Genomic DNA, 24,328 nt, shown 5'->3' with positions numbered 1-24,328 from the left:
TCAACATGCTGTCATTAAAATAAGTGACTTAAGAGATATGCAAGGAGCCAGATGCAGTGGCGGATGCCTGTAATCACAGTGGCTCAGGAGGCTGAGGCAGGAGGATCACAAGTTTAAACAATCAGCAACAGCGAGGCACTAAGTAACTCAGTGAGACTCTGTCTAAATAAAATACAAAATAGGACTGGGGGATGTGGCTCAGTGGTTGAGTGCCCCTGAGTTCAATCCCTGGTACCAAAAAAAAAAAAAAAAAAAAAAAAAAGAGAGAGAGACATATAAGGAATTACAGTTTGTGCACATGATTTGAATCCTGAGTCAAGCAAATCAGTTATAAAAAGACATCTGAGGGGCTGGAGAGATAGCTCAGTTGGTAGAGTGCTTGCCTTGCAAGCTCAAGACCCTGGGTTTGATCCCCAGTGCCCCCCCCCCCCCCCCAAGACATCTGAGATGGGAAAATTAGAACTCAGACTAGAGATGAGATTTATATAAAGGAATTAATGGCTTTTGATGTCATAGAATCATACTTAAACGTCGGGATCTGCCCTGCGGGCTTACTGATTTTGATTGCTGTTGGCTTTAAGGTCCTGCAGGGGGCTTGTAATTGCTGAGGTTGGGTGATGATACCTTTGTGGATATGACATATTTTGTGTCCACTGTGGCATGTAAATATCGCCATTAAAACACCATGAATGTGGTGTGAGGAGATGGGTGCCCCCCACCCCCAGGCTTTGCACGCGGGAGGGAAGGTCAGACTTCCCACATGGGAGGATCCAGGCAGCATCCTTGAAGCCGCCATGCTTCATCTGGGTTTTGGAAGCTGAATACAGTTGAAAACTGGAAAATCTGTTCATTTCGTGCCCAGCAAGGAGTGGGGTACACCCCTGCAGGGGACTCTTCGGTGGTTTCGACACTGGATCCTCCCCGGTTGCTGAGTCTTGCCTGGAGTTGCCTGGTGGATTTGACTCAGTGTGCCCCCCACCCCCATTTGTTCTTTCTTGCTTTTGCTCAGGAGAGGTTTTAGAGTTCCTTGTTCTTTGTTTCCTGTGTTGTGAAACTGCGTGCTTGACAGTCACGAAACACTTGGCCGTCATAGCAAGTGCCACGTGGGGTTGAGGTGGGGCTTAAATAACAGACCTTTGTTCTCCCACAGTTTGGAGGCTGGAGGTCCAAGGGCAGGGTGTCCGGGTTCTTCCTTCCAGGACTTCTGTCCTTGGCCCACAGATGGTGTCCTTGCTGTGCTCACTCTTAGTGCCTCTTCTGCTTGTAAAGACACTGTCCTGTTGAATGCAGTTCCACCCTAACTGCATCACCTCTTAAAAGACCTTAGGCCCAAATACTGTCCTCTTTTGAGGTGCCAGGAGTGGGGGGGTTTTGACATCAATGTGAATTTTGGAGGGGACACAGTTCAGCCTATGGCAGACGGGACCCGCGGGCCTTTGCTGTGTGGTAAGTGCTCTCTTGTGCTCAGGGAACCCAGAATAAAAATAGGTTCGCTGACCCTGAAGCCATGTGGGATGCCCTCCCAGAGTGTGGCCCAAGGGGTTCTTGGAAGAGGCTGAATTTCACCTGGTCCCCTAGCACTGTCCTCAGCTGAGGTGGAGAGGACCAGGCACGGGGGTGCTGGGCTTTCCAGACAGGGCGGTAACTGCTCTGTTAGGAGTGGACATCTGACACAGCGATAGCAAAAGGGACCAGGAGGGGCCGATGTCAGCGGGACTCCCTTGGTGATGGCCGGGAGGTGCTGAGAGGGAGGGATAAAGAGCACCCTCACCCCCACCTTCACACCCAGGCTTCTGCCAGGAAGGTGATGCAAGAGGAAACGTGGGGAAGACTTGGACTTTTACCCCACAGCCGTCCTCCTGCATTACCAAAGGAAAGCTCTGTCCACGTTCAAGTGCGACAGGAATGAATGAAGTTGAGAAGTAAAACAATGCTTCCCGCGCCCGATTCCTCGCCCTGAGTGTGTTGTAGCTCATGCCTGACTCCTGTCTTGCTTTTGAAGATTCTGTTAAAACAAAACAAACAGTGTGTGTGTGTGCGCACACGAGCGTTGCAGGGGATGGTGGTGGTGGAGAGCCGGTGCAGGCAGGGAGTTTGCAGGCGCAGGAGACAGGACCTGCTCCCTGACCTTCCTCGCCGCGGTTGACCTTGGCCTCCTTCAGCTTCTCACATTCCTTCGACCCTTCACCTTCAAGGTGAGGGGCGTGGAGTGATCCGAACAGTGCTGGTTACGCATTCATAGTTGGAAGAAGCACTTGGATCACCTCATACACTTAAATTATCTTGAATCAGTGTCCCTTTCCGGCCTCCCTCTCTTCCTTCTTCAGAAAAAGGGGTTTGCACAATTTTTCGTCAGTGGTGTTTAAGGTTTATTTTTTTCAGTGTGCTTTTTATGGGTGGTGTGACTACCTGGCCAGTGACTGAATCCTGTGACTGCTAATAAAGAGTGCTAGTGAGCCTTTCAGAAATGCCGCGTGGGATTAGGTCGTCTCCTTAGGCCGCTGAGAGCCGCAGCGAGACTCGTGCTTACTGTGGAAGGTAGGGCTTGGGCTGAAGGAGGATCTTAAGAAACGTCTTAGCTGAGCTTCTGGACTAGGGAGTGCTCTTGCGTTTAAGAGGCTCACGTTAAGTAAGTAGACCTAGATCTTTACAAACGGCTGGACAAAGTATGAACATTCCTGTAAGAGTTTTCAGGCAGCGGATTCTGAAATTTATGTTCACAGTAGGATTTGCATATGAAGTTCTTGTTACTTTAGGTAAGCTTTGATATATTCTCAACACCGCGGGATCCCGTGTTGGTCATTCTATGATCCATTCTCCTGCGCCTCAAAGCTACAGAACTGGAGTTGAGCTACAGAGCCTGAGTTGAGGCTCAGGGTTGGAGAGTGCATGCCTGCAGCCTGGTTGTCCCAGCCCTTGGCCTTGCTTCCTCGCCACTTTTTTCCCTGTCCCGGGGGATGGAATCTAAGGCCTCAGCCATGCTAGGCAAGCCCTGCCCCATTGAGCTACTTCAGTCCCTCACCCTAGCTGCCACTTTTCTGGTCCATATTGCTTTTCATTATGTGTCGTTGACCTGCCGGCTATAGTTTTGAAGGGAGAAGTCATGATTCACGTATGTAGAATTGTCAGAGCTTAAAATATGACCTTCCTACCCAGACACTCCGCTCAGCCACATGTGATGTGTGTGTGGCCACTTAGAGAGCTAGAATCAGAACCAGCTTTTCCCTACCACTGTCCTGAGCAACTTCTGCTCAACCTGATAACTACCATTGCTTCTTGGAATTGATATAATTCCAGCCCAGGGTAGAAAAATCATTACTTTTCCTTTTCAGGACAGCTTTGTCCAGAGTAAAAATCCTGATTTCAGTGGGACTCTTTGAATTTTAGTTGATGGGCCTGAGTCCTCTCTGGGCCCCGCCTGGTAACCTCAGTGCATGGGACGATGAAAGAGCTGCGGTCACCTCCTGGAAGCCTGTGAGTTTCACGTTGATAAAGCATCTAAGCCGCTCAGTATCGGTCCACGGGGTTGAACTTCAGCCAGCCCAATCAAGGAGACTGGTATGGCTTTGTTCAGCGTTGAACCAGCAGCTTCTGCTCGAATAAAGTTTTAATCCAAGTGGTTCCAGAGGAATGAATTAGAGCCATTTCTGCCGTCAGTCACCCAGACAGCCCTGCTGGCCCCGGTGTCATAGTCAGGCACTGACACTGGAGTTCGTTCTGAACTGTAGACCTTGCAGACCACTGCTGGGGATTGTGCTCAGGACAGGCCTTGTGTTGCGGAAGCGGGGAAGGGAGAGAGGAGGCCTTTGAGAGCTTGGAGGCCAATGCCAATCACGTGCTTTTAGCTCTGTCTACTGACCAGGCACCTGGGGCAGTTTTCTGGGTGTGTGTTCTATAGGTTAAGTATCCTTAATCTGGAAAAGCCTGCAATCAGAAATGACCGAAAATCTGAAACACTTTGAGGTTGGTGCTCACAATTTTTGGATTTTGGAGCAACTTTGCATTTCAGATTTTTGAATTAGGGATGCTAAATTGGTAAAGTCTGTGTAAATCTTCCAAAATCCAGAAAACCCAAGCATTTTGGACAAGGGATGCGGAATCTGTTTCAGGATTAGCTACGACACACACCTGATTCTCTAGGCAGTGGGCACTACTTAAACCTGCCAGATGATGTATTCAGTGTTTTTTTTTTCTTTCTTTCTTTCTTTCTTTCTGCACTGACATCTAAACTGACAGTACCTTTGAAAACGAAGGCCGTGTGTGTGTTCTTGGCTTGCTCTTTGATGCAGCCTGACACTGCCCCTGCTTGATTTGCGAGGTTGAAGCGGCCTTCCAGGGTGGCTGATATTTCAGACAGATGGCAGCAACAGATGCTATTTGCTGGCCCTTTCATGGCAGTCTCTGCAAGGAGAAAGAGCACGGCTAGCTTTCAGACTGGACAAGCACGCGTTCACATTGTGGCAGTGAGCTTCTATTGGGCTGGTTCCTGAGCTGGAGGGTGAGAGTCGCCTCCCAGGGTTGCTGTGAAACTTGGTGAGGCTGGAGTTCTAGGGAAGCCACAGCAAGTGTGGCATTGGGGTCGGTGCGCATTACTTCCCTCTCTGCCTCTTACTGTATTTCTGTCGGTCAGGGAGAAGGAGAGGTGGGTCCCCTGAGTTTTCCGAAGGGTGGCTGGGCTGACTCTGAGGCAGGTAGAGTCATAGTGTCCCGCAGCATCATGCCCACAGGGCATACAGCTTTGGCTGTCATCAGAACAAGGTGCACAAGGTGTTTATCCACCCGAGGGACTGAGCTGGAATGAAGCATGTTAGTTATGGATGCCAGCATTGGACATCCAAGTCAGACTCCAAAGTCACAAGGAAACAGCCTGGGGCCACCTAGAAGACACTGTCAGTGGCATCAGGAATTTAGAATGAACAGGAAAGCTTGCACAGGGGCTTCTTGATGCCCAGCCCTGCACCTCAGACAGGTAGCACAGGGAGGGTTTGCAGACTTTGGGACCCATGCATGTAGCATGGAGCGTATTCTTCAAGCCAAAGAGGTGCTCAACTCCACCTCCTAAGAGTCTGGAAAAAAGTTTCTAGGTGTTAGAGAACTCAGACAATCCTTAGTTTTTGCGATGGTAAAATTTTGCAGTATTCAGTATCTACATTAAAGTGAAGAAAGAGATACATATGGTGTAGGTGTTAATCCCTCTTTTTTATCATTTCGAGGAAGCTGCACATGATGCTGGAGGAGTTTTTTTTTTTTTAAAGGAATGCATATTTCATTATATTCCCATCTGTCTGAGTCTGGCTGTGCAGAAAATCCTTGAATAAATTCTTTTGTGAAGGCCCTCTACAGTGCAGGTGACCTTGTACCTGATAGTGTTTAGCTTGCATTCTGATGGTTTTTGCATAAAGGTGTCTGCTTTCCTGATGGGTAGAGGTCACATTTTGTAATTAAGACCTGATTTGAAGTGTTCTTCCTGACTAGACGTTTTGAATCAGCTGATAGCCCCACTCTCCTCAGAGGCAAAGGCAAACTTCATTTAGGCACAGGGAGGTTTTTGCCACTATGTTTATTTCTGTTTCAGGTGCATGCTTAGTATGCTGATTGCCAGTACCATGCTTTTATCAAGGAAAACACAGCACCCTTCATTTATCGCACTTGAATCCACGGTGGCCACTGGCATCGTGGAATGGATTTCAGGCAATTTCACTCCCATCTCAGCTGCTCCGTTATATTAGTTCAAGTCTTGCTTCATTCCTTCTGCTTCTTCCTTTAGTGATTGTGCTCAGAAGCACTGTGTTCTGACTTGTCCAGATATCAAAGGACTCAGGTTCCCAGCCAATTCATTGTTACTTTGCTTAGGGCTAGCCCCTAAGTTGTTCACATTTGGTTCTCTGTTGGCATGACGAGGGTTTCTTCTACAGACCATCAGAAGGAACGAGTGTGCAAAACCCACTGGCTTTGGAATTTAATGACCTAAGTGAGTTTCTAACTCGGAGCCTATTAAGGAAAACCTTTGATGTCTCTGTTATGGTTTGAACCTTAAATACACCCTACAGGCCATGTGCTAAAGGCTCATTGCCAGTCCATGGTGCTATTGGGAGATGGTGAGCCTTCAGGAGGTGGAGCCTTTTGGGAGGAAGTTAGGTCATTGGGGGACCCTGGCCCCTTCCTTTTGCTCCACGATCTTCTGCCTGCTATGATGTTCTCCTCTCTGCAGGCCCCCAGGAAAGGAACCAACCAACCATGGACTGAATCCTTTAAAACAATGAGCATTCTTATTGATCATCTCAATATTTTGATATAGCAACAGATGACTGACTAACACAGCCCCTGAGAAAGTTAACACCTCTGTAAATTTAGGTATTTAGGTATTTGTATCTACCCTGGAAGGTTATTAGGAAGATTAAATAATCTCACTCATCCAAGTGCGGTGCACTTAAGGGAGGCCCTGGATTTGGACGCCTCAAATGACTGCACAAATTCTCCCTGGCATTGACATAGGGAAACCTGACTAGGCAAATTCACTTCTCAATTATTATTTTAAAAATGTAGCTTCTTTCTGGAATAGTACCTGGAATTACAAATACAGAAATGATTTGGGGTCATGGCTGCCATGTGTTGATTACTTTCCTCAGTAAGTGGCATAAAGAACAAGGCCATTAATACCAGCATAAGCCATAAGAACTCGGGCTGGGGATATAGCTCAGTTGGTAAAGTGCTTGCCTTGCAAGCACAAGGCCCTGGGTTCAATCCCCAGCATCGCAAAAAATAAATAAATAAATAAATAAATAAAGAACCCTGGCTTCAGACCTGAGTCCAGATACAATACTTGCATTTCCAGAAGACCTGTCATTGTAAACCCCTGACAGAGAGAAGGGTGTAATCGTTCAGGTATGCATTTAAATCTTGCCCAAATCTGGTATTTCCATTGTGCTTGGTTATCAGCTTTTCCTCATGTTGAGCCACACATTTAAAAAAAACTCATGCAGCTTTTAAGATAATTCTAGAGAATGCGTAAAGAGAGGTTAATTTTTAAATCAAAATTTATGGACTTGCCTTCTAACATTTTTATGATAGCCCTGCTTGAATTATCTTTTTCTATTTGACTAAAATAGAATTCGATTTTTCTGTGGGGTATTTAACATTTTGGGTCATAATCATGCTAGGAATGAATTAATGGATCTTCTCCAAGTGAACTGTCAAGACAGAGCCCCTCTGGGTTTGAAATGTAATTAAAAATGCCAGTGAACTCACTCAGAAGTCCACAGAGTACCTCAGGGTTCCCTGGAAAATGTTGGTCAAGGACTGGAAATATTTACCCAAGTGTAGAGCGTGTGCGACAACAGCAAACTCCCCAGCTGGGAGGGATCCGCGGTCACCTTTGCTAGGTTCCTGTCCTTTTAACTTCCATGTGGTTTTGGAGTGTTGCTCTCAGATTTCCTGGGGTAGATTGGAGGGGGTGTCTTCAGCCCAGGGAGAGAGATTGGGTTGGTGGCCTCTCCCAATAAATGGCCGGCGCAGAACTTCCAAGAGAGGAATGTGCCCAAAGAGGACCCAGGCCTTCTATGGTCCTTGTCCCCGACCAGGTTCCCAATGTGCCCTCTTTGCATGTGGCATCCATCTTGCTATTTTTGGCATGCTTTGAGGGGTATAAGTGGTGGGTGTTGAGAGGCGGCCTGGAGGGCATGGGGAGCTCAGGTCCCCTCTCCCTGCCGCTCTCCTCCTGCGGAGGGTGAAGGCAGGTGGAGAGTGGCGAGGGCGTTTGTGTCTGGGTAGAGGTCTTGGGACCCAGCAGCTCTCCTGCAGAGCATATTGCGGATGTTAGTTTTGGCAAATCAATAACCAGTCTTTTTTTTTTCCTAAGTGACTAAAATCAAACAAGCATACCTAATACACGTTCCTTTCTGTTGCTTTATAGATTTTCATAGGTTCGTTTTATACGAGCGATGTCCCAGGCCATCAATCTCTGCTGAGCTTTTGCGCTGGATTTGAGAGTTTGGAGAATCCCAGCGGCCTTGTCACTTCAGAGGTGTGTTCAGCTGAACAATTGCATCTTTCTGGAGAGTTCTGCATTTCGCCAGTCACCTCTTGTAACTGTGTGCCAAAGGTAAGGGTGCGACTTTCTGCACGAGATGGGCAGAAGTTTCTGCTTTTACCTCGGGTGCTTAAATTTACATGGCAGGTTTCTAACCAGCATTATGCAAGTGAACATAACCGTAATTTGTTGGATCATATTAAATTTAAGTTTTCAGGGGACCTGGTTCAAATATTGGGTGAACCCCCTGCTGTGGGACGGCCTTGGGTGTGGGAGTAGGTAGCATCGTGCCTCCCACCCCCAAGTTGGTGCCAGAGCCTCTGCTCATCACCTCCTCACGAGGTTCTGATGGGGGCCTCCTGTGTCTGTACCGGCCCGGAGTGCAAAGAGAAATAGCAGTTGCTCTTAAGTGCTTTCAGCATAGTGAATCCTTGATTCCAGCTTTGATACTAAGAAGCTAAGTCTATATTAAAAGTACGAACAAATAAAGGATTTCAAGGAAGGATTACCTATTGAATGAAAGATCTGATCTTCTTGTGTGTATTATAGTAAAATTGCAACTGTAATACAGATGTGGATTTGGGGACCCAGGGGTCCTTTAATAACAGAAATTGCGAGACAAATCATGTGGCTCTGTAATAAAAGTTCTTTTTTATTTTATTTTTTTATTTTGGCAATGCTGGGGGTTGTTCCCAGGGCCTCACACCTGGTTAGCAAGCGCTGTACCACTGAACTACACCCCCAGCCCACAAAAATATATCTTAGCTTTAACAAATTGGTTGGGGCATTTGACTCGGGGTGTGAGTTAGTGTTTGGTGGTCTCGTTAATCTTGTGTTTCTTCTCAGCCTGGGCAGAAGGAAGTGCTTTATCACCAAGTAAAATTTCACCTCCAGAGCATTGTCTCAGAACTGCCAGGATAAAACCCAATATGCCAGCTTTCCTTGCCAGATTCCTTTGTATCTGTTATTTCCAGATTGTTTTAGACTCTGAAATCTTTTTGTATAGTGGTTTCCATAAATTTACTACCTATAGTGTAAGTTAGAATTTCCTTTTACTTGGTCTAGAAGGACTACTAAAATTGAGAATGTGCTCCTTTTCCTCGACCACTTATTTTTTGTTTGTATGTTTGTGTTTTATCTTCTGGAACCTGCTGAGTTTTTATGTCCATCTGGCATTCAGAACACCACGAGATCAGTATGAAGTATTTCTAAGGCTAGGATTTTGTCCATTGTTTTCTCTTTGGTACCCTTCATGATTTCCTTTAGCCATAACGACACATTGTCCATTTATTTAGGGTGTCGTTCACCATGATTCCAGAGCTAGGGTGTGGTTTGGAATTGAGCACTGGGCACCCAGTTAGGGACCTGATTCCCAGGCCTGCCGCTGCCCTTGGCCACACTGTTATTCCCCACCCTTGCCACAGAGGGCGCTGTGAGCTTCAGACCCTTCCTGCTTCCGTGGGACTTTCCAGGGTCTCCCTTCCAAACCTTTCAGAAGAGGACCACCCCTGGGGTGTTCTAAGCGTAGACTTTTGTACGTAAAGAAACTCTTCTCAAACCCCTGGTGATTTTTACAAAAACAAAACAAAACAAAAAACCAAAAACCCAAAAAGCAAAAAAACAAGTCATTGCCAGGGAAACTTTTCAGACTTGGGCATTTGTCACTGTGGTCAGCCCCATGTCAATCTGATTGTCAGGGTTCGAGGGAACATAAGCTGAAATGACAGATCCTTAGATCTCTTCAGCAGAATTCATTAATAATTCACCAGAACTGTCCCTGGCACCCGCTCCTTGAGGAAGTTCTTAATCACCAGTGACATTCACAGACTTGGAGTTCGCACTCCTGTTTCGGGAAGCTGGGAGGTGGGGAAGCAGTGTTCACGGGCACAGCGGCACGTTCAGCATCAGCACCAAGCACAGGCAGGTCACATGGGCGGGGCGGTGCTGTGGTATACCCACGCGTGGGTCAGGGATCACCACGCGGGCATGCTCATAAAAATATCCTTATTCGTATAAATTTGAAGGCCACTTTTATTTCTTAAGTTTGTAAGGTTTACCCCAAACTTCTGGTTTATGTATTAGAATTTACCTTTGTGGTTGAGAAAAATGTTCACTTAAGAAAATCATGAGTGGTGCCCAGCTGTTTCTGGTGAGGACCGGTGCTACTTCAGTGCTGTGTTTGAGCAGCCTCAGAAATGGATAAAATGCAGCTCCAGACCCTTTCTCATACCCTGCCCATGCCTGGACCTGGCCAGGTCTGGGGCTGTTCGTTGATCCTTGGTGCCCGAGGTAGGGGTGAATGGACCCTGTGGGAAGAAGTCTGGAAATCCAGAGGGTGTTACATTTGGAACAAGTTTTAGGGGACGAGGAGACGAGTGTGCAGAGACATCGTGGGTCCAGTTGGCACAGGCCATGCGGGGTGGGTCCTAGGGACCTCAAGGCATTTCAGCGGTGTGGAGCTGGGCCAGGCTCCTGCTGTGAGGTTTATAGTCTTTGAAGTGCCTGCAAGGAAAGTGCCACTTGGTCAGCCGTATCGCTTGGTGGGCCAGAAAGAAATGAGAGTGGTTCTGGCTTGGAACAGGGCACTGTTTCCCAGTTCCTGGGGACCCAGAGTGTGGCTGGACCCACATCTGGGGCTGGGCTAAGGGGGCAGTTAGAGGAGGTGGGGTCCAGGTTGTGTCAGGGAGGGAACTGGCGGGGTCTCCGAGCCCGTTTTGTGGGGTGCATTCTCTGCCCTGTGTTCTGTCTCCCCACTGAGGTAAAGGCAGAGTCTTGGGCGCCTCCCCGTCTCTGGCCCGCCTACCTTGAGGGGTGGAGACTGTGGGAAGAGATGGAGATGCAGGTCTCCTTTTCATACCTTTGTACTGGAATTGGGTTTTTCGTTTGTTCGGTTTTGGGTTTGGTACTGGGGTTTGAACCCAGGGGTGTTTTGCTACTGAGCTATCTGCCTGGCCCTTTTAACTTTTTTTATTTTGAGACAGGGTCTCTGAGTTGCTGAGGTATTGTAACTGCCGAAGTGACAGGCTGACTTCCAACTGCGATCCTCCTGCCTCAGCCTCCCAAGTTGCTGGGATTACAGGTGTGCGCCATTGCGCTCTGCCAGAAGTACAACCTACCTTTAGTTCCTCCAATCTGTTCTTGAAAATTCACTATAATTCCCTGTTGTTGGAGGCTGGCTATTGGTTGCTGGGGACTGAGGATGTGAAAGGCTTTACACACTGGACTGAGAGTGTTTTCTCCTTTGAAAAACTATTAGATATTAGAGACTTTTTCAGAGGAATGGAGACCCAAAGACAGAAGGATGTTGGTGTTACAGGGAAAGGTGATGGCTTAGGTGATGAGACTCGAGGACTGAGAGGAGTAAACAAGATGTGAATTTCATAAGCTTGTCAGTCGGTGACAGAATATCCAGAATGTGAATGTCATCCACTATCCTATACACATCCCATTCTACATAGAAGCAGCAGTGACTTTGTTTAACCGAGAAGGAAAAATTGAAGTTATGCCTTTCTGTCATTCTTACATTCATAAGAATGCTATCCAGTAATAACTTTTAGTGAAGTAAAGTTTTACTACTTATATTAGCCTTAATTTACATAAGAGCAAAGTTTGTACATATTTAGTCTGTTTTGTGTTACTATAACAAAATGCCTGAGTCTGAGTAGCTTTCTAAAGAGAAGAGGTTCTAGAGGTTCTTGCACTCTGTGGCTAGACTCTTGCTGGCAGAGTTCTGAGGTGGCAAAGAGCATTATAAGAGATGGCGTGTGGGTACGCCTGTGTTGGTGTTGTTGACTCTTTCCCTCGTCTTATAAAGCCACTAGAATTCAATCATGGGACTCCACCCTGATGAGCCTGTCTGATCCCAGTCGATCCCATATCCTCACCTCCAAATGTCATCATCAAATTAATTTTCCACCCTCTCAGTTCCTCACAAAGGGGATTAAGTTTTCACCTGTGGACCCCTGGGAGACACTAAGACCACATCCTAACCAGAGCAGTATGCTTGGGAAAATTGTCTTAAATTTGCTCCCGCCATTTCTCACCTTGCAGCTTTGTGGCGTTCTGGGGTGTACAGCTGTCCTTGCCCACCCTGCAGGGACCGTCCGGAAAGACTCCTCATACCTGGTCAGTCCTACCGTTTTTAGGGCTACAGCTACAGTCGTGTGCATGGAGCTGGACGTCCTCTGGTGCTTGGAGGTGACACGTTGAGTTTCTGTTGCAATGGAGGTGGCCAGCCCCCTTCCTGCCACACAGCGGGGCCCCTGGAGCTGCAGGGGAAAGGCCTGCAGCTTGGACCAGTCACTGCCTCCTGACAGGGTACTACTGAGTGTCGAGGGAGGGTCACAGCCTTTGAGTCTCCAGGTTTTGCAGCAGACAGATTTGGGATAACTGACCCAGTAAGTGTTGACAACTGCTTTAAAAAGAAAAGAAAATGAAAAAGAACATGGCTTCCAGCACAGTGACCTGGGCTGCAGCTGGTGGAGGCAGCCGCGCTCTGGAGGCAGGTGCCTTGCACGGGGCCTGCCACCTCGGGCACCTGCAGACGCACTAGCCCCATGTCCTGGGTGGAGACAGAGCAGAACAAGCGTTTTGACCAAGGTCTGCTGCTCCTAAGCCCAGGTTCTGTCTGCTCCCCATGCTGCTGTCTCTGCCACACCTGAGCAATGGCATGGTGAGCCCCGTTCTTGTGTGTTCACCTTGAACCAGGACTTGAGCTCCGAGAGGATGAGCAACCGGTCAGAGCCCAGTGCTGGCAGGAGAGCAGGCGGACGTCCTACCCGACGCCTTGCCTTCCTGCAGCGTGGCTGCCATTTCAGTTCTTTCCCTCCTAGAAAAATCTCCAGCATGTGAGTGTGATTTGGAAAGGTGTCCCCGTGCACAGCCGGAGGACGCCTGAGGGAGGCGTGGCAGGGCGGGGCGGGAGCTCCGGCCGCGGTTCGGGTGAGCCGAGGTGAGGACACAGGCCTGCTGGCTGCACGCTGCTGGTCCCGGGCTGGGTCAGCACTAGCTTCGGGATCCCCAGTTAGCTGCAGGCCTGCTGAAAGAGAACTGATGGAGGGAGGGGAGATGGCGCTGGGAGCCACGTCCTGCCTGCTGGGCCACTCTGGTCCTTCACGCTTCCCACGGCACCTCCACACGCAGCAGAGCGGCCGGAAATGGCGATTTAACATTTCTACCGTGACCAGTGAAAGAGTCATTTTCTCACAGCTGAGGTGCTCATCAAAGTGAGGCCCTGCTTTTTTTCCTCCCCATCTTAGCCAACATGCCCTGGCAGTGTGGCTTCCTAGAAAGCTGGAGAAGAAATACAAACCAAAGAGCAGATCTCTGTCTGCTGCCCCCACACCCCCTTCTTTTCCCCAGGACAGTTTGCAGAGACTGAATACAGAACATTCTGGTACTTTCTAGCTACAGTAGTCCCCATCCCCCATCTGAGGTTTTGTTTCATTTACCCACAGTAAACAACTGTCAGTACATACTACATGGAAAATTCCAGAAATAATCTGTTGTTTTAAGTTGCCTGCAGTTCTGAGTAGTGTGAGGGATTCTTGCTCCATTCCACCCAGGATGGGAAATCATGTCTTTGTCAACCTCTCCGTGCTCTGGAAACCATCTGCCTGTTGGTCATTTAGAAGCCACCCTGGTTATCAGTCACCGTCACCATGTGGCCACGCTTGTGTTCACATATCTCATATTTTACTTAATAATGGCCCCAAAGCACTGAGCGGTGATGCAGGCAAGTTGGTCACTTTATACTTTATTAATTTATGCTGTTATAATTATCCTATTTTTTATTAGTTATCATCAGTCTCTTTCTATACCTACTTTGTGAATTAAACTTTGTCATAGGTGTGTATGTATCGGGAAAAACAGACCAGTGGATGTGACTATCCCCCACAGCCTGTCACATGGAAGAAAATGAGCCCAGAGAGGATACAGTCTGGATGGCGACCTGTGACTCACGCCTGAATGTTGGTTCATGGATGTCCGGGCTTAGTGCTCTGTGTTGCTTTAGGAACGTAGGCAATGGGACAGAAGAAAACTGCAGTAAAGAAACAGGCTACATAGAGCTTCCAGCAAGAGGGTGACTGCTGTTGAGCCTCCACTGTTTCTTCTTGACATTCCGCCTCCAGAAAGACAAGAACGTATACCCCCGCCGCGTGTGTCTCGGGCACGGGGTGTAGGCTTTTTTTGCAAACTAGACCTAGAATAGGTAATTAAGAACAGATTGCTCTGTTGGTATGAGAATCCTCTGGGATGCCACAGAACGCGGATCCAGAGGGTGTGTAGGGAAATGGTAGCGGCGCCTGCCCTCTCATTCCATGTCTGGCGGTCCTGAAGTACTGGGACTGGTTCGTGGGGGTCCTGGGGGTGTCCGTCATGCCTCCACCTCCACCTGCCACTGAGAGCCAGAGCAGCCTGAATCTTAGATTTCTGCTTATCATAATCAGTTTTTCCTTCCAGCTTTTATCATGTCATTATCAGTGTTTTATTTGGAAACGTTATTGGCTCCAAGATGTTAAAATGTCTACAAAAACATTATGAATAAGTCAGACCATGAGATCGCAATTTAAGGGGGCCGATTTGGGGGACTGTGTGAACAAGCAAAATATGAATGAAATGCTTGATTCAGATGGAAACAAACAATCCTCAGTGCTTGCTGGGGCGTAAAGGTGTGGCCGTGTCCTTCTGCCAGCTCTGCGATGGTGGAGCTGGCCCTGCATCTCCCTGTGCAGTGACATGCACCCTCTGGACCTCCCAGAGCTACACCTGACCAACGTGACGCTGGTGAGCTCACGGGGAGCTTTGAGCGTGACTTCTGTCTGCGGGAAGTAAGGACGGTCCTAATTTTAAATGGCTGTGCCTGTTTCCTGGCCACAGCTCTTGCTGTGTGACCTTGTCTGAAGGCCTACGCAGGCCACAGGGTGTACAAGCCACAGTCAGAAGAGGCCCATAACCAGCATGGACTTCAAGTCAGAGGCTTAGACAGCGAGCTCATCCCCTCCAGGGACATGGGGGGAGGGTGGTGTCTTTAGAATTGGCGTTTTTGGTAGTTTTTCTAAATAGCTTGTCACTTCTTCTGCCAACATGCCATTTCGGGTTTGTGATTGCTCTTTATTCCCTGAGTGGCAGAGCCACCACTGCTCCTGTTGGCCTTGTGGGGGAATGCTCAGTCTGTGCTCGCTACATGTTCCAAGACCCCCAGTGGATACCTGAGACCATGGGTAGTGCTGAACCCTGCCTACACTGTGCTTCCTGCTGTACATACAGGCCCATGGTGAAATTTAATGGATAAATTAGGCACAGAGAGATTCACAGTAATAACTAATAATGGAACAATTTTAACAATTCACTGTAATAAAAGCCATGTAAATATAGTGCTCGCTCTCTCTCTCTCTCTCTCTCTCTCTCTCTCTCTGTTTCTCTCTCTCTCTGTTTCTCTCTCTCTCTCTCTCTCAAGATACCTTAATTCTTCACAATAGGAATATTTTGGAGCTGAGCTTGACCACGGGTAACAGAAACCTCTGGTGCACTCCTGGGGAGTGATTGGGCCATGGGCCCCACCCATGCCCTCGGTCAGGCTTGTTTCCTTTAGAGGGTCTGGGGACAGGCAGCTTTTGATTCTACCCAGAGGTTTTTTCGTAGATTTGTTGTTGTCCTCACAAAGTCTTAAGATTGGCGGGGCCAGGGAGTCATCAGTTCCAGAGGATGGAATCAGGACCATCTTCCTGCCCTCAGCCTGGATCCCGGTGGAGGCCTCTTTTGGGAGAAAAGCTAAATGCAGACTGTCTCCAAGTGCCTGTATCTCATAACCTGAGAACTGATTTTTTAAACTTCATGAAGTGTTGGCCATACTTCCCATTGGTTAGATAGATATCACGCCCCTTCAGCTTGTGCTCAGAACAGAGGTCTGTCCAAAGCACTGGGTGTGTGTCTATGTGGGCGAATGTGTGTCTGCACATGTGTGTTAGTGGGCATTGTGTTTTCATGGCTTTCTCTGGCCTTGCTTTATGTGCCATTGGCTTAGAGGGAAAAAGTTCAATGAATTTGGGATTCTAAGAATTCTGTGGGCGACACACTCCCTCACTTTTCTACAGTGAAATCAGGAGCTCATCAACCTCCTTAGCCTCAATTTCTGGAAAGAGAACTGGAAGCGCCCTGAGCTGCAAGCAGATGCTGCTAGTTTTGGTTAGCTGAGTGGGGCCAGCACGGACTGTGGCAGATGAGCTGGACGTGACTGGGTGTTTGGGAGTGGAGTGAGGTAGACGTGTTCTGGTCTCCGTCCCTCCTGTCTTTCTCTGTACGTCAGTGCCCCTACTGCACCCTAGGATGGGCAAATGGGGCCCGACATCGGTATCATTGCATCAGCCTTCCTTCAAGGGACCTCAGTGTGGTTTAGATGTGGGGTGTGCCCCACAGGCTCACGTGTGAGACATTGCAAGAATGTCTAGAGGTGGAATGATTGCGTTGAGCCTTAACCCAGTGTATTAATCCCGCTATAGGGATTAACGTGGTGGCAAATGTAGGCGGGTGGGGTGTGGCTGGAGGAGGTGGGTCCCTGGGGGCGTGCCTTCGGGTTTATATTTTGTCCATGTTGAGCTGAGCGCTCTCTCTGCTTCCTGGGTGCCTTGTTCCCAACTACCTCCCTCCACCACACTCTTCCGCCATGATGTCCTGCCTCCTCTCACCCAAGGAATGGAACCAGCTGTCTGTGGACTGAGACCTCTGAAACTGTGAGCCTCGAGATAAACTTTTCTTCTAATTGTTCTTGTCACGTGTTTTGGTCACAGCAGTGAAAAAAACTGACTTAAACAGACCTTCTCCTGAGAAGGTATCCATTGGAGTGTCTTCCTGTATTCACACGTTAGATGAGCCAGTAGACTTTTAACAGTCCCATTCCATGACTAGTGCTTATCGGCCATTGCAGTCTTTGATCCTGACAGGGTGCTCAGGATCCTCAGTGGAGACTTATGCAGAGAAATTGTAACAAAATATAATGGAGAAACAGGGAGCAGCCCTGGGCACTGTCGTGCTAGAAGGTACCTGAAATGGGACCTCTTTCCATTCTTGGTACTTCCCACTTTGGAGACTCTGGCTTGGGGGATGGTGGGTTCCTGGGAAAGGGACAGCAGAGAAATCACATAGTCTAGTCCGTGTTATTGTAGACAGACTGGTAATCCCTCTTCTTTCAGGATTTTTTATGGGTCCCTACTTTTGCCCAGTGGGGCCATGATCCAGTTTACCTGCGGAACACTGAGAGATGGGAAGTATTTATAACTCTACAGAAGGCAGCGTGTCCACACTGTTAGTCATGTTCAACCCCCCAAGAGACATTTGTCATGTGCTCTGCTACCCAGCCAAACCCTTTGGTGGTCAGGGTTGGATCCCTTACATCCTAGTGTCCTAGTGATTGGGATCTCAGCCACTGGCTCCAAAAGATCTCAGTGGAGCGTCTGATGAACCACGTGATTGCTGCCCGTGCCCGCTAGAAGCCCGACCCCCTGCCCAGTCCTGGCTTCCCAGGTAGTTTGCTTGAGGCGTGCAGGGTACGTTTATGGGAAGGCCTGTCATTGTGTCTATGTCGGGAGTGGGAAACTTAAAGAGGATGATATAGAATACCTGATCGCTGTTTTTGTTTTTTTCCCTGCAAAAGTATAACTGAGAAACCATGAAATGTCTTCATCCAAATTAGCATCAATTTTCAAATAGATGGTAAGTGGTAAAGGGCCTTGAACTTCTTTGTGCAGCCCTGGGCCTGACGACACCCCACAGTTCTCCTCCCTCCCAACACTAGTGGCTGGCCACCTACAGGTCCTTCCCTCTGAGAAGTGTTCCTCTCCCGTCTCATCGTGGCACACTTTATAGACATTTTACGTAGGTTGAAAATAAAAAGGTAAAAAGTGATGTCAATCAAAATAAAGGAGGAATGGTTATATTGATATCAGATAAAGCCACTTAATAGAGACAGTTACCAGGGACAGAAAGGGTCACGGTCCGCAGAGGAGCCAGCCTTCCTGAGTGCGCCTGCTGCAGCAGCACAGCTGTGAGGAGGCAGAGGGAGAAGCCGAGGAGTCTGCAGCTGCCCTGGAGGTGCCTCAGCTCTCTCGCTGGCTCTTAGAACCGCACAGAACCTCGAGCTCAACACTAGCGTCAGTAAACAAGAGCCAGCCGACGTGACCCCTACCTGGTGGCAGCACAACACCGGCCGTGATGAAGCATGATCTCCACCGGAAAAACACAGTGTTCTCTGAACTCCCAGTAAAATAAAATTTCTTTTTCTTTAAAACAGCAAAAAAAAAAAAAAAAGTCAATTTCAAAAGGTCACATGTGATTCCATTTACATAAAATTCTCAAAATGACATAGTTACAGAGAGGGGGATCAGTGTTTATCGAGGGGTGGGGTAGGGCGTGGGGAAGGAGATGGGGTGACCACACAGGGCCAGCAGGAGGGAGCGCTCTGCCTGCGGGATGGTCCTGTGTCTTGGTCGCAGTGGCGGCTGCCGGGTCTCCACGTGGTGGGATGACGGGACCACACAGGCAGTGTGCCTCAGTGTCCTGGTTGGTTACTGGGCTCTGGTTGTATAAGACGTCACCCTCGAGGGAAACCGGGCCAAGGACACACCTCTCGCACTGCTTTTGGAATTTCCAGTGAATCCGCACTTACTTCAAAGTCTTCAACATTCTTGAAAGGGAAAAAAAATTTAAAAGGTCAACTCATTTCCTCTTCTTAGAATAGGCTGTAGTCGGTGATCTAAGAAATTTCCAAGTTTACGTAGCACTTGTGAGTTAAGCTTAAGAGGAAGATGGAAATGGGATGGGGGTGGGCTGTTGGGCTCATTTCAAGGTTGCTGTGGGGTGTTTTCCTTTTCAACAAATTTCCCTGTTCTCTTGTTGGGGACTGTTTTGTTTTCATATACGGTTTTAATATAATTTACCTTGTAGTTAATGTTGATTGAAAATAAAAGCCGTGTGCACAGACCATAAGAATACACAGTGTACCCTCATGTACATACACACGTGTGTTTGTGTGCACACACGTCAAACTAATGTGGCATGAAGTATTTAAACCTTTTTTTTTTTTTTTTGGTACCAGGGAGTGAACCCAGGGGTGCCTTAACCACTGAGCCACATCCCCAGCCCTGTTTTTTTATTTTATTTAGACAGGGTCTCACTGTCTCTAAATAAAATACAATGAGTTGCATTAAAGCCACGCTTTTGCTGAGGCTGGCTTTGAATTCATAATCCTCCTTCCTCAGCCTCCTGAGCCATGGGATGACAGGAGTAGGCCACCATGCCCAGCTGGTGTGATGTTTAATTCTAAGAAAGAAGGCTGAATAAATAGAAGGCTCTGTAAATCATGCTGGCTATTGGAAATGAAGTGCCTACTTCCATGGCTCTGTACACAGGTGCACTGATTCTGGGGTCAGGAGACCCTGGCTGGAGGCTCAGCTTGTCCTTGATTGACTGTGGCATCTTGAGCAGGTCACCAGCGTGCACAGCCTGGGTCCCTTGTTCTCATGCTTGCCCTTGGCTGTTGGGGAATGCAGTAAGGTCCTGCCTGGGTAAGCTCCTGAGAAACAGCCTGCTGTGCGCAGGAGGGCCATCGTTCGCCCACCTTTTCAGCTGCACCCTCAGAAAAATAGGAGTCACTCTCTGAAATGTCATCTTTCGATACAAATTGTAACTCCGTGTGGGAGTTGATGCACTCATCTCTCTGGGACTTAGACCTTTCCAAAAATAGGTAATGTTCTTACCGACACCAGATGAACTGCTGCCTTCACTGGGGCCCCAGCCCTTGGTGGCGGTCAGATGGCAGTGGAGCCCAGCCACAGTGGCCCATGGCCCGGGAAACTCCAACAGTGACTAACCAAAACGGTCGCTCTGAATGCCCCCTTCTCTTTGGCCTCTGTGCTTTCTGAAATTCCCGTTTGTGATATTTGGTAGCTAAAAAAACACTCAGATGTCATTTATAAACTTTTGGGACACAATAAAACAAGTCCCCACAGACCTACCTCCTGACTTAACAGGCCTAGAGGGTGGTCAGTCCTGGGATGCTCCAGAGCTCTCCTCCCTCTCCTCGCCCATGGCCTCCCTGCGGAGGTCTTTCCAGACTTCAGAAGCATCGTGGAGGCAGTGCAGAGCTCTCCTCTCCCCAGCATGAGCTGCCCCCGATTTAGCAGCTTACATGATTGCATGACGTCGGTCACAGCTAGTGAACCAGTGTCGGCACATTGTGATTCACTGAAGGCCAGGCCTGATTTGGGTTTTTAATTTTTTACCGACTGTCCCTTTCCCGTCCTGGGGCGCCATCCTGGACCTCCCGGTAGGTTTGGTCCTCATGTCTCCGTAGGCCCCCCTTGGCTGTGACGCTTTGACGGCCTTTGCTTGTTTTGACAGCCTTGGCTGCTTTGAGAGTCCAGCATTTGGTAGAAGTTCCTTTATCCTGAGCCTTTCTCATCACGTCTCGAGAAGGATCGCATTGTCAGCCTGACTGTGGTGTTGACCTTGGCCACCCTGGGGTTTCTCCTGAGGAGTGGTTCTTGTCCCACTTGCCGGCTGCGTTCAGGTCTCCAGGCATCACCCAAGCCCAGGGCTGGGGAGTGGTGCTCTGCCCCTGAGTGTGTAAGTCATTTAAAATCCTTCTGAAGGTGTCTCTCCCCACCCCCCACCCCCGTTTACTTATGTTCATTCCCTTGCTTTTTAAAATTAATTTCACCACGTACATCTATAAGTGTGAGTAGCACTGTTTCATTTTGCTTGTTTTAGGGCTTTGTAAAGATGGAACCAGGTCACGCGTAGTCCCCTGGACATGTCCCCTCCATTCCTTATCATTTCTGGAGTCACCCGTGTGCTTGTGGGAAGCTGCGTGGCTTCATTTTTATGACCGTGTGATACTGAATGTCTGCCTGCTCCCCCGGTCTGTCCCCTCTACTGTCGATCGGTTGTTTATTGCTGTCCTTAAAGCGTCATAAACAGTGCCCTGTGGCCACCGTGGTGCAGGTTCCCGGATGCTCCGAGGGTGACTCTGGAACATGAGTAGGAGGGGAATCGCCACCTGCGCTCCGCCTTGCGGGGTGATTCTCAATTGTTCTCAGATCACTTATTCCACTTACTCTCCCGCTGAACGCGTGCACCGCCCTCGCTTCCTAACTGCCCAGTACTGACCTCCTTGACTCTGACTGTGCTCAGCTGGTGCTCCTGGGGCGTCTTGCTGGGGTTCAGAGGTGAATGAGTTCGCTAGTTTTTTATGTTTATCCACCCTTCCCGCTGCTGGTCTGGGCGCTGATGTACCGTTGGCCTGCTTTTCACCGGCTGGGGGGTCTTTCCTTGTGGAATGGTAGATATTCTTCTTTGTTCCAAATGCAGGTCTTTTTCCATTATGCAGGTTCCAGGCAACGGTTTTTAAAACAAGTATATTAAATCATATTACCATGTCTGAAACCCCGTAAGTCCTACATACAAATCCACTGCGAACCCAGACTTGCCGTTTACCTAGCACATGGTCTTGTCCTATACTGTGCCAACAGTGGGCGCCATTGTTTGTAAACTTCAAAATGTTCACAAGAAGAGGACCTTGTGTCCCCGTAGTTCTGCTGATCGGGCCACGTGCATTTTGTGTGGTCTCTGTGTGCAGCAGCCTGTTCCACTTAGTCTTTGATAAAGACAAATACAAGTTTTTTAATGCTGGCATTTTATTTAAAGTATTTAAATTATTTTTCACCAGGTAAGTCATCGAGTCTGTGACTGTTTCTTCTGAGTAACTTACTGTGTTTAGCTAAACTATAATCTTCCATTATCTGTTGCTGAATGAATCAGTTGCTGAAAAGACCTGGAGATTTGCCCTTTGTTATTGATCTATAATTTCATGAACATTAATGTGTGTTTCATGTACTTTCACCTTTTTATTCAAAGAAGCTGAGTAATGTCGAATTTGAATTTTTTATGGAATTCTTTTATGGCAGAAGATCTCTTGATATATAGAATAACAATGGAGACCCCAAGAGGTGGGATTGTTTCAAGTGAAGCATTTTAATCGAACTGTAAAACAGCTCAGTAGTGTCGGATACACAGTCCTGCAGGTGCCCTAAGTCCCTGTGTTGCCTGTGGTGACAGAGGCCACAGCCTCCCTGGTAGAAGACGTCCCTGGGCCACTCACCCATTCACTCCTTCAGATGGTTGCTGAGCATGTGCACATACCTGACACCTGCCATCTGCTTGGTTTATCAGGAGGCCCAACTCCTTGCCTTCTAGGAATTATGCTCAGCACGGGAAATAGATGATTTGTAACTAAAAATATGTGTGAAGTACTGAAGTGCCAAAGAGGAAACGGGCTTGGGTCTAGAGGGTCATGTGGCAGCTGTTTTAGGTGAGAGGCAGTGTGGCTAGGCAGAGAGTTGGATTTAATCAGGGATGGATCTCGGAGAGGGAGGAAGGAAGGAGCTAGGGAGGTGACATTTGTAGAGAGGCCCCAAAGACAGGGAACAAAGACACTTGCCCAGATCTGGGGAGGACCCTTCCAGGACATAGGACCATATACAGAAATCTAAGGCAAGATGAGTTTGGGGAAACAGCCCAAAGTCAAGGATGTTTTTTGGCCTTGGGTTTGTGCCTGTGTGGTGGGAGGTGAGTGGGTTGGGCAGAGGAGGGCCACAGATGACCTTCAGTTTTAAAAGAATCCCAGGACTGCTTCCAGGGAGCTGGGCTTGGAATGGTGGGAAGGGGAGGACACGGTCAGGCAGAGGAGAGAAGGTGCCAGGCCCGAGAGGAGCTGCTGGCTTGCAGCAGGCCAGGCAGTGGAGGGGCAGGGAAATGGTTGGATTGGGGGCACATTTTGAAGGCCAGCCTGTGGGGATTGCTGGTGCAGTGGATGGGGAGTGGGAGAGAAGGGTCTGAGCCATGGGTCTGGATATTTGGCCTGAGCATCTGGGTGCGTGTTCGTCTGATATGTCACTTACTGTGAAAGGAATCCCGCAGGCAGCTCGGGAGGGGCATGCCATTCCCTGCTGATTACTCTGCCTTTCTTCGGTTTGGGGCGGGGAGGATCATGAGTTCTGTTTGGACACATGAGGTTTGAAGTGCACACTGGATGCTTATGGAGATGTGCTGTGGGCAGCTGGAGGTAGCAGTCTAGCAGATGGAGCTGGGCTGGAGCTCTGCGAGTGGGGACAGCATACCGATGGTTCACAGGGCCAGGAGGTTGGGGGCAGCCTGGCTGTCCCTCTGTCTCTAGGTCAGAAACACAGAGTCAATAGCAGGGGAGGAAGGAGAAGCCACAGGGCAGCCCAGGGAAGCATGCTGGACAGGAGGTTCAGCTGTCACTGAGCATGCAGTGGAGATGAAGACCCCTGGCTGTGCAGCAGGGTAAGAACTGCCCATTAACGGGAATCAAAGAGCAGATGTGGGGGGGTGGAGGCTGCAGTGTGGACGGGTCTGGAGGACTGCTCTGTTGCCCTAGAGGGGAGGGATGAGAGCCAGTGCTTTGGGGTGGAGGATACTGCTGCATTTCTATGGAATGATCCAGAAAGACACAGCAACTGGGGAGCTGAGACAGGGTGGGATTCAGTGCAGGGGAGGACTGGCTTCACGGGCAGCCCAGAAACTCACCCCAGTGACACAGAGTCTGAGGAGTGTTGTAGGCACAGCAGGGGAGGCACCTTCTTCTGAGAGCTTCCTCAGGCATCAGCTGAGAAGGCGGGAGGGGAGCAGCCATTGTGGGTGGAGGAGAGAGGCCCCTGATGGGGAGGGAGCACCCAGGGATTAGAGGTTAGAGGGACTGACTGTCCCGGGCAGGTGCAGAGAAGGTGAGAGGTGGACTTAACTGGAGCTGGGATGTGGGGAAGGGGAAGTAGTGCTTGTGAGGGTCGTTTTTATTTTTTTACATCTGATTATAAATGTAATAGAAATCCGAAACACTGAAGAAGTCCTTCGCATTGGGTTCTGCATACTCCCAATACTTTTGGAATGAAAAATGACACCGTTTAAAAATCAAAGCCTGGAACGCTCCCTGCATGTCATTTATGGCCCGCTGTCCCCACACCTTGGGCACGCCGTCTACACTGCAGCGCAGGGTTCATACATGCCTGCTTGCTGCTTGCGTGCTGTCGGGCAGTCCCTCTGTAGAGGCTGAAATCTCGGTAAGTGCCCCTGACACATGCCGAGTGTCCTCTCACCCAGGTCAAAGGTAGACACAGCGCTCGTAGTTGCAGGGAGTCTCACAGCCAGGCTGGAGCAGGGTGCAGGGCAGCCTGGGTGCGGACGGTGTGCTTGGTGGACAGGGGAGAGGTTAGTGGGCTGGGTAAG

The 24,328-nt window shown here is 48.9% G+C and overlaps 1 protein-coding gene across 2 annotated transcripts in view; it reads left to right on the top strand.

The window, feature by feature from the left end:
• The window catches only part of Nck2 (NCK adaptor protein 2), a 140,373-nt gene that overhangs the window by 61,487 nt on the left and 54,558 nt on the right, over positions 1-24,328 (top strand). For both annotated transcript variants that reach the window (XM_047523318.1, XM_047523317.1), the window contains exon 2: positions 7,913-8,101. The gene's annotated coding sequence lies outside the window, so the exon portion shown is untranslated. The remainder of the gene's footprint in view (positions 1-7,912; positions 8,102-24,328) is intronic.

This window comes from Sciurus carolinensis, chromosome 13, assembly GCF_902686445.1.
Source record: "Sciurus carolinensis chromosome 13, mSciCar1.2, whole genome shotgun sequence".
Lineage (NCBI taxonomy): Eukaryota > Metazoa > Chordata > Mammalia > Rodentia > Sciuridae > Sciurus > Sciurus carolinensis.
This window is presented reverse-complemented; position numbering and strand designations above follow the sequence as displayed.